At 41.5% G+C, this 13943-nt stretch overlaps 1 protein-coding gene across 1 annotated transcript in view; it reads right to left on the bottom strand.

Annotated features, from left to right (window-relative positions):
- The window catches only part of LOC126203898 (aquaporin AQPAe.a-like), a 420935-nt gene that overhangs the window by 231054 nt on the left and 175938 nt on the right, over positions 1-13943 (bottom strand). The window lies entirely within an intron of this gene.

Here is a 13943-nt window from a genome sequence, read left to right as displayed (position 1 = left end):
TTGTGTGTGTGTTGTGTTACGATTTTTGGAGGAACTTGTGGCACTGCCTAGTAGAGAAACGAGACACTATTTCAGAATATGGTTTAGGATAACTTTTGACGAAAAATTAAACTGATATCTAATGGTAAATATTAAATAAGTAAACTACAGTACCTTCAGTGATCACAGGTTCCTTTTGCTGTCGTAACACATCACATGTATACTGCCACATTTGTAAACAAATATGGCGTCTGGAATCAGCTGGGTGCAAAGTTCGTATAACAGAAGTGAAGACATACTCGCAAAGTGCAAAGAATATACATCATAACAATATTATTACAGAATAATTGCTTTAAGCATTTGGCGGTGTTTGTTTTGAGGGGTCAAATATATGTGTGTGTACTTCAGGTCGTATATAAATCCAATTCTGACAAGTTACAACAGCAAACATTCGTACTCGTTTATACAATCAGGTGAAATGTTAAAATGGCTTAAACTTCATTCTTATTGATAACAATTAGGTGAAATGTTACAGACTATAATTACAATGATCATATTGGCTACAACAGTAAAATCATACATACATTACATTCTTTGATTGGGGTTAATAGACAGATGTGAAGTGAGGGGCTAGAGGCAGAAGGAGAGGTAGAGAGAGAAAAAGTGTGTGTGTGTGTGTGTGTGTGTGTGTGTGTGTGAGTGAAAGGGAGAGGGAGAGGGGGGGGGGAGAGGGAGAGAGAGAGAGAGAGAGAGAGAGGGGGGGGGAGAGAGAGAGAGAGAGAGACAGAGAGAGAGGAAAAAGTGATTATTGAGAGGAAACATTTACATGGCAAGGAGTCTTAAGATTGCATGTTGCATATAGTAGCTGCCTAAAGGTTGGAGTAATACATTGGTTAATGCTATGAAATATGCAGATAGATATACATTTGTGCCAGTAGTTGATGTACATACAGTTTTAAGCTGACAAGGGGGTACAAGCTGTTGGTGTGATGAATTATCTGTGAATGAGGTCAATCTCGTGTACTCTTGGCAGCTGTCAATATTTATGGTAAATATTAGGTGTGTGTGTGTGTGTGTGTGTGTGTGTGTGTGTGTGTGTGTGTGTGTGCGTGTGTGTGTGTGCATTTTATGAGTGTAGGCAGTCGCTGAAAATGGAGATGATACTATTGTAAATATTGTCATTTTTGTCATTTAAGATAGATTCTGGTTGTTTCATTTGATGTTTGTATATTTGGAGTGTTTCAAGAATGTCTAGTTTTCTGCCTTTTGGTTGGATGTGTAGGATGCTAATACTTGTGTTGTTAACATGGTGTTTTGTTTCATGCAAGTGTGTAGCTATTGCTGATGTGTGATATTTTTTGTTTTTTAGTGCTGCCATGTGTTCCTTGAACCTAATCTCAAATGATCTGCCTGTCTGGCCTATGTAGAAGCAGTCACAGTCCAAACATTCAATTTTGTACACACCTGTGTGATGAAGTGGGTTTCGTGTGCCGATGTTGTGGGGTAACTTCTGTCCAATCTTGTTGTCCGTTGTAAAGGATATGCTTATGCCTTTCCGTTTGAAGACATTGGCAATCTGGTATGAAATGTTACCCAGAAAGGGGATTGTATGGAAGATGTTATTTTCTTTTTGTTTATTGTGTTGTGATTCCTTTGCCATTATTGAGTGTTTTAGGGTGTCTACTATGGAGCTGTTATAACCATTTTCAATAGCTGTTTGTTTTATTATTTCAATTTCTTTATCACATTTATCTTCTGAGAGTGGTAGTTGGATAGCTCTATTAATCATGTACCGGAATGCTGCCATTTTGTGTGCTGCGGGACACGAAACCCACTTCATCACACAGGTGTGTACAAAATTGAATGTTTGGACTGTGACTGCTTCTACATAGGCCAGACAGGCAGATCATTTGAGATTAGGTTCAAGGAACACATGGCAGCACTAAAAAACAAAAAATATCACACATCAGCAATAGCTACACACTTGCATGAAACAAAACACCATGTTAACAACACAAGTATTAGCATCCTACACATCCAACCAAAAGGCAGAAAACTAGACATCCTTGAAACACTCCAAATATACAAACATCAAATGAAACAACCAGAATCTATCTTAAATGACAAAAATGACAATATTTACAATAGTATCATCTCCATTTTCAGCGACTGCCTACACTCATAAAATGCACACACACACACGCACACACACACACACACACACACACACACACACACACACACACACACACCTAATATTTACCATAAATATTGACAGCTGCCAAGAGTACACGAGATTGACCTCATTCACAGATAATTCATCACACCAACAGCTTGTACCCCCTTGTCAGCTTAAAACTGTATGTACATCAACTACTGGCACAAATGTATATCTATCTGCATATTTCATAGCATTAACCAATGTATTACTCCAACCTTTAGGCAGCTACTATATGCAACATGCAATCTTAAGACTCCTTGCCATGTAAATGTTTCCTCTCAATAATCACTTTTTCCTCTCTCTCTGTCTCTCTCTCTCTCTCCCCCCCCCCCTCTCTCTCTCTCTCTCTCTCTCCCTCTCCCCCCCCCCCTCTCCCTCTCCCTTTCACTCACACACACACACACACACACACACACACACACACACTTTTTCTCTCTCTACCTCTCCTTCTGCCTCTAGCCCCTCACTTCACATCTGTCTATTAACCCCAATCAAAGAATGTAATGTATGTATGATTTTACTGTTGTAGCCAATATGATCATTGTAATTATAGTCTGTAACATTTCACCTAATTGTTATCAATAAGAATGAAGTTTAAGCCATTTTAACATTTCACCTGATTGTATAAACGAGTACGAATGTTTGCTGTTGTAACTTGTCAGAATTGGATTTATATACGACCTGAAGTACACACACATATATTTGACCCCTCAAAACAAACACCGCCAAATGCTTAAAGCAATTATTCTGTAATAATATTGTTATGATGTATATTCTTTGCACTTTGCGAGTATGTCTTCACTTCTGTTATACGAACTTTGCACCCAGCTGATTCCAGACGCCATATTTGTTTACAAATGTGGCAGTATACATGTGATGTGTTACGACAGCAAAAGGAACCTGTGATCACTGAAGGTACTGTAGTTTACTTATTTAATATTTACCATTAGATATCAGTTTAATTTTTCGTCAAAAGTTATCCTAAACCATATTCTGAAATAGTGTCTCGTTTCTCTACTAGGCAGTGCCACAAGTTCCTCCAAAAATCGTAACACAACACACACACAAATGTAATACTTACTAATGTAAATCCACCCGATGATGGAGGTTTAAACCTTCGAAACGCGTCGTGGAAATAAATAAAACGGTGACTGGTAACAGTGAACTTATTGTTTCATTTAATGTCAGTAACAGTCACGGTAAAGCCTAACCTAAAAATGTTCGCATTTAAAGCCAGCTGCTCTAATTAAGTAAGTTCTCTGTTTCCATATTTTTAATAAATACAGATTGCTAATAACATAATTAGCTATTATTATGACTTATTTAAGATTATTAAATTTTTGAGTAACATAATTGTATAGTCTAATGCCTTATTCTATATTATTTTAGACTATAATTACCATACAAGAATATTGAGAAAATTTGTGTGAAGATCTTCATTTTCCTGATTTTGTAGCAAATACTTTAAAGGAACAGGTGTTCAGGTGCTACATTTGCCCATTAAAAGCAGACAGGAAAACTTCACAATATTGTAAGAAATGTAAAATACCTGTTTGTAGTAAGTGTCTCCAAACCATTTTCAAAAGTTGTGCAGGCTACAAAAAAAAGTTTTCTGGCTTGTTGTTAGCATTTCATTTTGAAGGAAATGGTATTATTATTATTTTTATAATTAATATTATCCAATTTACTTTTCAGATTGAAAGGAAACAAGTGAAGAAGGTTCAACATAAATGTTACCTACTTTAAATATTTTTGGAATGTATGTTTTTTGTCTTTAACAATTCATATCTATCATAATAGAATTTAACCAACTTTTAAATAAACTACTTTCAATACATGCTGTACAATTACCAAAAGAATTAAAAGTGTGGGTCACTGGGACCCATCTGGTCCAATTATGTACGAGCATCTGGCGACTCCTCTTAAAGATTACTTTTGATTTATGCTTAAATTCAGGTAAACGTTTCAATACTTTTTCTAACGGCAATAACTAATATGTAGGTAAACAGCACGTTTTATAGTGCGTTTTTTAGTACGTTTTCTCAGTTTTCGAGTGTTAGCAAACCCATTAATATCTGGTCTCTGGCATGAAGTCTGAATGGGATAATGTTGTCACAGTGTCGGTATTCTCCCATACTGTAAACTTCAGAAAAATGTTGTTTACGCTTAACTAGGACAAGAATAGTAAATCACAGAGGGCTAAGTGGACTGAAGAAACCCTAAAAAAGCCATTACATTTAGTGGAGTCAGTGAGTTCACTGAGGCCGGCCGTTGTGGCCGAGAGGTTCTAGGCGCTTCAGTCTGGAACCGTGCGACCGCTACGGTCACAGGTTCGAATCCTGCCTCTGCCATGAATGTGTGTGATGTCCTTAGGTTAGTTAGGTTTAAGTAGTTCTAGGGAACTGATGACCTCTGATTTTAAGTCCCAGAGTGCTCAGAGCCATTTGAACCATTTGAGATCACTGAACGGAGTCTCAAAGGAGGAAAAGATACTGAAAATTACGCTTTATGATCGATTAAAATCATATTCAGAGCACAGATGTTCTTTGGGGAGAAGACTGTTTTTACGCCTGAAGAAAAACAAGAATTTGTGATCCACGTGACTACATGGGCCTAGTTATTCTATGGCATCTCCCTGGTTGAGTTACGGCGAGGTGCCTATGACCTCGCCAAAAAACTAGGTGTTTAGCATAATTTCAATAAAATTACTAAAATGGCTGAAGAAGACTGGGTCTCCAATTTTAAAAGGAGAAATACTAAAATAAGCTTCAAAGAAGCGACAGCAACAAGTTAGTATTAACAGAGTTTTAGGTTTTATTGAAATTGAAGTTTATGTATTTCTTTCCAAACTGACCGTCATTTTCGAGTAAGTTGCTATGTACGTATTTCTATATATATTAAGATACAATAAAATTCCTGTTCTAAGGTAGCAACACATTTTATTATCTGCATTTCATAATAATGGTATTACTCTGTCGATATTATCCAGGTACTCGAGGCAACAGCGCAGGTTGTAAATTTGAAAGAAAAAAATACTTGAATGGCAGCGACAGTAAAAAATTCCTGAGTCAGTTTTTCCATTGAAGTGACAGAATCGAAGATAAAAGGAGAAATCTGTTAAGGTTTCGTTACTCCCACAGCCTCTCCAACGTATTTCTTCTTCAGTTTCACAGTTGAAGGACCTGAAATTTCTTCTAACGCTGCTGGAGATAAATCTACTCGACTGCGTTCCCTTTCGATGACTCACTCTTTCAATCAAGCGAAAAACTTACTCCGACCATCCTCAGAATTAACAAGTGTTCTCGGATGATAGCAGTCTCCGTACTTGCGTCATGTCAAATCATGATTGCTGCCACTAAGTAAGCTAACGGAGCACAGGCGTGGATATGACAGTCCTTATCTGAAAGCAAAACGAGGATAATGGAATGTAGTCGAATTAAGTGGGGTGATGCTGAGGGAATTAGCTTAGGAAGTGAGACAAAGTAGTAAAGGAGCTTTGGTATTTGGGGAGCAAAATAACTGATGATTGTCGAAGTAGAGAGGATATAAAATGTAGACTGGCAATGGCAAGGAAAGCGTTTCTGAAGAAGAGAAATTTGTTAACAGCGAGCATTGATTTAAACGTCAGGAAGTCGTTTCTGAAAGTATTTGTATGGAGTGTGGCCGTGTATGGAAGTGAAACATGGACAATAAATAGTTTGGACAAGAAGAGAATAGAAGCTTTCGAAATGTGGTGCTACAGAAGAATGCTGAAGATTAGATGGTTAGATCACATAACTAATGAGGAGGTATTGAATAGAATTGGGGAGGAGTTTGTGGCAGTACTTGACTAGAAGAAGGGATGAGGCATGAAGGGATCACCAATTTTGTACTGGAGGGCAACGTGGAGGGTAAAATTCTTAGACCAAGAGATGAATACACTAAGCAGATTCAGAAGGATGTAGGCTGCAGTAGGTACTGGGAGATGAAGAAGCTTGCACAGGATAGAGTAGCATGGAGAGCTGCATCAAACCAGTTTCAGGATTGAAGACCACAACAACAACAACAACATCTGATCTTCAGTTCAGTGCATTTCTTTTGCGAGTCAACTGCAAACACTTCCTCGTGCGACGGTCGGTGGGTGCTTCGCATGCGTACCACCTTTGTAAAGCCTTCTGTGCGGCATACTTCATGACGTCAGACTTCCTGTGGCTTCAGGAAAGGCAGGACGCAGTCAGAATGGGAGTCACGATCCGTCTCATTCAATTGCGCGACAGCAAATGTCGGCCATTGGCGTCTGCCGTAGCTCTTCGCTGACCTTGCCTGCACTTTCGATACGCCGGAACTGTAGCTAGGAATCGTTGCTGCAGTCTATTAATAACTTCCGGATGAATATAATAAGCTAGCGACCTTTACGCTTGACCAGCCTCAAATATACCAACTCTCGCCCTGTTATTAAATGTAGTGCTGTCTGCTACGTACATGTGATTGCACGTGCTTAGTCACGTGAAAGTGTCGTGTAGTAGGACCCACTTCTGTATTAACAATGCATCGTAAATCCTATCAATTGCTTTGTATTTTTTTTTCTGATTTGTTGTTCTTCACTTAATATTTGGTTCAAATGGCTCTGAGCACTATGGGACTTAACTACTGTCGTCATCAGTCCCCTAGAACTTAGAACTACTTAAACCTAACTAACCTAAGGACAGCACACACATCCATGCCCGAGGCAGGATTCGAACCTGCGACCGTAGCAGTCGCGCGGTTCCGGACTGCGCGCCTAGAACCGCTAGACCACCGCGGCCGGCCACTTAATATTTCCCGTTGTTATGAGAAACAGAACACACAAATAAAACATGCATGAAGTTCCAACGATTCGCCTATAGAAGATGCAGACGGCTTCATTCTCTAAGGATAGGTGACATTAGTGGAGACATGAAGAGAAACAGAATTATAAAAGAAACAAGTTTTAAACAGAGTAAAATCATGGGTTCTTTTAAAGCCTCGGGCATGAACTTGTTCTTGACTATATATGTGTGTGTACCATGCACTTACAGGACGCCGCATGTCAAAATGAATTGAAACAAATTGCACTGACATTCATATGTCCCAACCTGGGCACCATAAATGTAATAAATCCAAATCAGTCGAGTAACTGACTTGCTAATGGCTCCAAACTGGAAGCAAAACATAAAGTGAAACACAGTGAGTGAGGTAATTAATATATCCAAATCAGTCGCAGTGAAAACAAACCGATTGAAGGATTAATTCGTGGAAACATCTACGTTTATTATTGGGTCAACAATACAAACTCCGGGCTCATTTAATGGGGCATGCACACGACTCGGGTGGGGGGGGGGGGGGATTGACCACTTTATTTCACCACCAGACGGAACCCGTTTTGTATTGAAGTTTCCGCTACAGAAGTGATGTCGGGCTGTGAGTCGGATTCCCATCGTCACGCTTGTGACTGCGGGTTGACAACAGGCAACTTCCATCTTCCGTATTTTGCGGCTTGGAGGAGACGCCCTGGACAACTAAAATTGTTCCTTCCTCCGCACTGACTGATGGACTCCCGCAGGTGTCGCGCAGCTTGGCGGCCTACACGGTGTTTGGAAACTGAGAGCGGGCAAGGAACTTCACGCATCGGACCACAAGGAAGGTCCGTTCGATATGGATCTACATATACATCTACATAGATACTCAGCAAATCACACTTAAGCTCCCGACAGGGTATTCATCGAACCATCTTTACAATAATTCTCTATTATTCCACTCTCGAACAGCGCGCTGAAAAAACGAACACCTATATCTTTCCATGCGAGCTCTGATTTCCCTTATTTTATCATGGTGATCGTTTCTCCCTATATAGGTCGGCGTCAACAAAATATTTACGCATTCGAAGGAGGAAGTTCGTGATTGGAATTTCGTGAGAAGGTTCCGCCGCAACGAAAAACGCCTTTGTTTTAATGGTGTCCATCTCAAATCCTGTATCATCTCCGTGACACCTTCTCCCCTATTTCGCGATGATACGAAACGTGCTACCCTCCTTTGAACTTTCTCGATGTACTCAGTTAAACCTATCTGGTAAGGATCCCACACAGCGCAGCAGTACTCCAAAAGAGGACGGACAAGCGTAGTATAGGCAGTCTCTTTAGTAGATCTGTTGTATTTTCTAAGTGTTCTGTCAATAAAACGCTGTATTTTATTTGCCTTCTCCACAGCATTTTCTATGTGTTCTTTCCAATTTAAATTGTTCGTAATTCTAATTCCTAGATATTCAGTTGAATTACGGCCTTTAGGTTAGACTGATTTATCGTGCAACCGAGGTTTAACGGATTCCTTTTAGCAGTGATGTGGATGACCACACATTTTTCATTATTTAGGGTCAATTGCCAATTTTCGCACCAATCAGACATCTTTCTTAAATCGTTTTGTAATTTGTTTTGATTTGGTGATGAGTTTGCTAGACGATAAACGACGGCCTCATCTGCAAACAACCTAAGATGGTTGCTCAGAGTGTCTCCTAAATCGTTTATGTTGATGAGGAAAAGCAGAGGGCCTATAACGCCACCTTGGGGAACGCCAGAAATCACTACTGTTTTACTCGATGACTTTCCGTCAGTTACTACGAACTGTGAGCTCTCTGACAGGAAATCACGAATCCAGTCACATAATTGAGACTATATTCCATAAACACGCAGTTTCACTACAAGCCGCTTTTGTTGTACAGTGTCAAAATCCTTTTTGAAATCTAGAAATACAGAATCAATTTGAAATCCCTTGCCAGTAGCACTCAACACTTCGCGTATGTAAAAAGGTTGTTGTGTTTCTCAAGATCTAGGTTTTCTAAATCCGAGTTGTCTGCGTGTCAATAGACCGTTCTGTTCGAGGTAATTCATAATGTTCAAACATTCATATGTTCCAAAATCCTGTTGCTTCTCAACTTTAATGATATGGGCCTTTAATTTAGTGGATTACTCCTACTATCTTTTTTAAATATTTGTGTGACCTGTGAAACTTTCCAGTCTTTGGGTACGGATCTCTCGTCGAGCGAGCGATTGTATATGATTGTTAAGTATGGAGCTATTGCATCAGCATGTTCTGAAACGAACCTAATTGGTGTACAACCTGGACCAGAAGACTTACTTTTGTTAAGTGATTTAAGTTGCTTCACTACTTCGAGGATATCTGCTTCTAAGTTACTCATGTTGGCAACTGAACTTGATTCGAATTCTGGAATATTTACTTTGTCTTCTTTGGCGAAGGAATTTCGAAAGGCTGCGTTTAATAACTCTGCTTTCGCAGCACTGTCGTCGATAGTATTTCCATTGCTATCACGCACAGAAGGCATTGACTGTGTCTTGCCGCTAGCAAACTTTACATCCGACCAGAATCTCTATGGATTTTCTGCCAGGTTTCGAGGTAGAGTTTCGTTGTGAAAGCTGTTATAAGCATTTCGCATTGAAGTCCGCTCTAAATTTCGAGCTCTCGGGCTTTCGCCATCATATCGAGGGTAAATTAAAGTCACCATCAACTATAATTGTATGAGTCGAGTACGTGTTTGTAATTAGACACAGGTTTTCTTTGAACTTATCAGCAATTGTATCACCTAAGTTAGGAGTTCGGTAAAACGATCCAATTATTATTTTATTCCAGTTGCCAACAGTGTCCATACAGGAACTGCCTGCTTCAATTTCGCTACAAGATAAACTACTTCTAAGAGCAACAAAAACGCCACCGCCATCTTGTTTAGCCTATCCTTTCGGAACACCGTTAGGTTCTTCGTAAAAATTTCGTCTGAACTTATTTCCGGCTTTAGGCAGCTTTGAGTACCTGTAACGATTTGAGCACCAGTGCTTTGAATTAGCACTTGGAGCTCCGGTAGTTTCCCAACACGGCTACGACGATTTACAACTGTTGTACCGATGGTTCCTATATCTACATTCTCCCTATATTCGACCTGCACCCTTTGCAACTGCAGCCCAATCCACGTCACACAGTTTCTGCTACCCATGTAGCCCCCTCCTGTGTATAGTGGACTCCTGACCTATTCAGCATATCCCGAAATCCAACCACCCTAGGGAGCAAGTCAAAGAACCTGCAGCCTACAAAGTTGCAGAACCGTCTGAGTGTACCAGAGGTCCTCAATCGGTCCTGTCGACTATGCTGCACATGGTGAGCTCTGTTTTGCAAGCTCTGCAAGCACGACTGGCAGCCTTTACCACACCTGTTAGCCGCTTCAAACCAGAAAGAATCTCTTCTGATCCGAAATGACACACACCATTGGTATAGACGTGAGGCACCGCCTGCAGTTGGCTGCAGCCTGTGCTCTTCATGGCATCTGGGAGGACCCTTTCCACATCTAGAATGACTCCACCCGGTATGCACACGAAGTGCTCATTGGTTTTTTTCTGTTCCATGGCAGCCACGTTCCTGAGTGGCACCATAAGGCGCGTAGCATTGGATCTTGAAAGCACACAGGTTCCCTCTGAAACAGGACAACCGACTGCATCTGGCTGAGGGACAGTGTCAGCCAGAGACAGCACCTAGAACCTGTTTGTCAGACTAACCAGTGAGGCCTTACGTGCGGTCCTCTGTGAAGTCTTTCGCCACCTGCCTCGCCCCGAGGCGACCACTCTCTCGACTACAGGTGAGTGGTCAATCTCAGTGCGAGCAGTAACTGGACTGGTCACCGGTGCGGGCTGGTCGGCAGATTCAGACGTTCTGGTCGTTCTTTGGGTCCGCATATAACACTAACGTGCCGTGAAACACGCTAATATCACCCTCTGAGAGGATTTAAAAGTTTGACCGCGCGTGTGTCTAATGGACAAGGGTGTAGGGCTATAATTTCGAATTTGGTGAAGTAACAGAAAAACCAAACGGGTTTTAATCTTGGGAGACAACGAAAGTGGTAAAATCATAAAAGAATGAAAACAAATGAACGGTCGCCAGTCCAATTAGGAACATTAATTTGGAAATGTATTTTTGATAAATCTGAATATTGGTTATTGTTACTTTTGTTGAGATTTCCTTTTCAATAGCAAACAAATAACACACACACCAGTAAATTATGGGGAGAAAATTTTCACAGAGCACAGAGCAGTCACACTCAAGAGCATTGCTTAATCAAATACAGAAATGTCACTGCATGAAGTGCAGAACAAAATTTGGACATGAGGGGCTCCTATCTTGACTGACCTGAAAAACACAAATAAAGATGAATAATATCATAAATACTCTGTTTAAGCTCCTCTACATATAGCAGTTTTCCTTAGTAACAGTAACGGCTCAATATTTTCTTGATAGGTGGAAGATGATTGGGACCCATAAACTAGTATAGTTTCACTAGTCAGAGCTCCTTGATTATCACAATAGTAAAGACTAACTCAAAAAGATAATCATTCATTTCACTTGGAGTAGTTCATAAATTACTTTGCAAGTCAATAAAATACAACACGGGGCTTATTTAACTTAAAAAAAGGAACCTTTCATGATGGGTACCAAAAATAAACCTTTAAAATTGTGCATAATTTTTCTTCTAACAATACTATCCTAAATCTGTTCATTAAAGATTTATATATACAGGGTGAGTCACCTAACGTTACCGCTGGATATATTTCGTAAACCACATCAAATACTGACGAACCGATTCCACAGACCGAACGTGAGGAGAGGGGCTAGTGTAATTGTTTAATACAAACCATACAAAAATGCACGGAAGTATGTTTTTTAACACAAACCTACGTTTTTTTAAATGGAACCCCGTTAGTTTTGTTAGCACATCTGAAAATATAAACAAATACGTAATCAGCGCCGTTTGTTGCATTGTAAAATGTTAATTACATCCGGAGATATTGTAACCTAAAGTTGACGCTTGAAACCTCCGACGTTCAGTTGCGTGTTGTAACAAACACGGGCCACGGTCGGCGAGCAGCATCTGCAGGGACATGCTTACGATGACGACCGTGTTTACGGGTGTGGCTGTAGTGCACTGTTGTGGTTTGGTCTAGCTGTCGCAGTGTCCGCATGTAGCGCTTGCTGCTATTGTTATTCTGCATTCGTCTCCGCACGCAGACCAACTGTAGTACACCGTGTTACCAGAGGTCTGTGATAGTGTAGTGTTGTAGGAACTGTCACCATGGTGTATTCGAACTCTGAAAAGGCGGATATGATACTCATCTATGGCGAGTGTCGACGAAATGCAGCTGAAGCCTGCAGGGTGTATGCAGAACGGTACCCGGACGGAGAGCATCCAACGTGCCGCACATTGCAAAACATCTACCGCCAACTGTATGCAACAGGTATGGACGTAGCACGCAAACGGGTCCGTAAAGACCCGTCACAGGAGAAGCGGGTGCAGTTGGTGTGTTAGCTGCTGTTGCCATGAACCCACACATGAGTACACTGGACATTGCGAGAGCCGGTGGTCTGAGTCAAAGTAGTGTCATGCGAATACTGCATCGTCACCGCTATCACCCGTTTCATGTGTCGCTACATCAGCAATTACATGGTGATGACTTTAATCATCGAGTGCAATTCTGTCAATGGGCATTAACAGAGAATGCGTTGCAGTTCTACCTGTTTACCGATGAAGCGGGTTTCACAAACCACAGGGCAGTGAATCTACGGAACATGCATTACTGGTCCGTGACAATCCTCGCTGGCTCAGACAGGTATAGCGACAGCGACCGTGGACTGTAAATCTATGGTGCGGAATCATTGGCGACCACCTCATTGGTCCTCACTTCATTGCAGGGGCCCAAACAGCTGCAACATACATCGCGTTTCTACAGAATGATCTGCCAACGTTGCTCGAAAATGTCCCACTGGAAACGCGTCGACGTATGTGGTATCATCATGATGGTGCACCTGCACATTCCGCAATTAACACTAGGCTGACCCTTGACAGGATGTTCGACGGGCGTTTCATAGGACGTGGAGGACGCATAAATTGGCCAGCCCGGTCTCCTGATCTTACATCTCTGGACTTCTTTCTGTGGGGTACGTTAAAGGAGAATGTGTACCGTGATGTGCCTACAACCCCAGAGGATATGAAACAACGTATTGTGGCAGCCTGCGGCGACATTACACCAGATGTACTGCGGCGTGTACGACATTCATTACGCCAGAGATTGCAATTGTGTGCAGCAAATGATGGCCACCACATTGAACATCTATTGGCCTGACATGTCGGGACACACTCTATTCCACTCCGTAATTGAAAACCTCACCCCTCATGGTAATGTACACTCTTTGACATAAAACTTGACCGGCGGCCGGCCGCTTCAGAGGCTAAGTCCGCGCCGATCGCGACATGGGACAAAAAAACTGGCCAACTCGCAAATTCTCTAAGTCCGTTTATCTGCACAATCTGGCAACACTGTAGACTGCGGCACTTCCTGGAGGAAAACTTGTCCCATGATAGAGACACTCTAGGCTGATTACGCCTGTGGTCTAGCGGTAGCGTGCGTTGTTTCTGTTCATAATGTCAGTGGATCGAGAGCAGCTGGCATAAAATATTTTTATAGCCTCTTCTGTCTGAATGCTGAAGACGTGAATGTAATGGTAGCGCAGATTCAATCTATTTCGCTTTGTGACACACCGATATCAAAATTTTATCCAGTAACGATTTTGCGGCTGATTTCCTGCAGACTGTCCTCCTCTGGACGCCGTATGCGGCAAAGCTCCGGGATCCATTTGCTGGCTACTGGCAGCGGCCGTGGCGACAGCAGCGGCGCTGCACTCCCCCGTTCCTTATCGA

The sequence above is a fragment of the Schistocerca nitens genome, chromosome 9 (genome assembly GCF_023898315.1).
Source record: "Schistocerca nitens isolate TAMUIC-IGC-003100 chromosome 9, iqSchNite1.1, whole genome shotgun sequence".
NCBI lineage: Eukaryota > Metazoa > Arthropoda > Insecta > Orthoptera > Acrididae > Schistocerca > Schistocerca nitens.
The sequence above is the reverse complement of the archived record's forward strand: the minus strand, read 5'-3'. Positions and strand labels throughout refer to the sequence as shown.